Source organism: Zeus faber (assembly GCF_960531495.2).
Source record: "Zeus faber genome assembly, chromosome: 12".
NCBI lineage: Eukaryota > Metazoa > Chordata > Actinopteri > Zeiformes > Zeidae > Zeus > Zeus faber.
In genome coordinates, this window is record NC_137196.1 from 8,123,972 (window position 1) to 8,124,317 (window position 346).

Sequence of the window (346 nt, forward strand, 5' to 3'; positions counted from 1 at the left end):
ATCAGTGTTTGTCAAAATATCAACAACGTTGCTTTGCTTCAGAGGAGAAGGCTTGCCGAAAGAGTCAATGTAAGAGATTGGTTCTTGCGTCATTCTCGACGGCTCGTGGAGGAGTGTGAGGGCATTCATTTCGGGATCTGCATCTTTGTCATCTTCATCAAGAGCTGCCAGACATGACATTTCTGTGGGCGTGACCTGAAAGAGAAAAATCAAGCACTCTTAGGACTGTTCATAATCATGACACATGACAATTTGCTTAGACTTATCTTGAGAACTCTTAATGCTTTATGGCAGAGAAAGGTGCTGCATTTATGGCTTACTGCTCATCCATAATTCTTAATAAGTT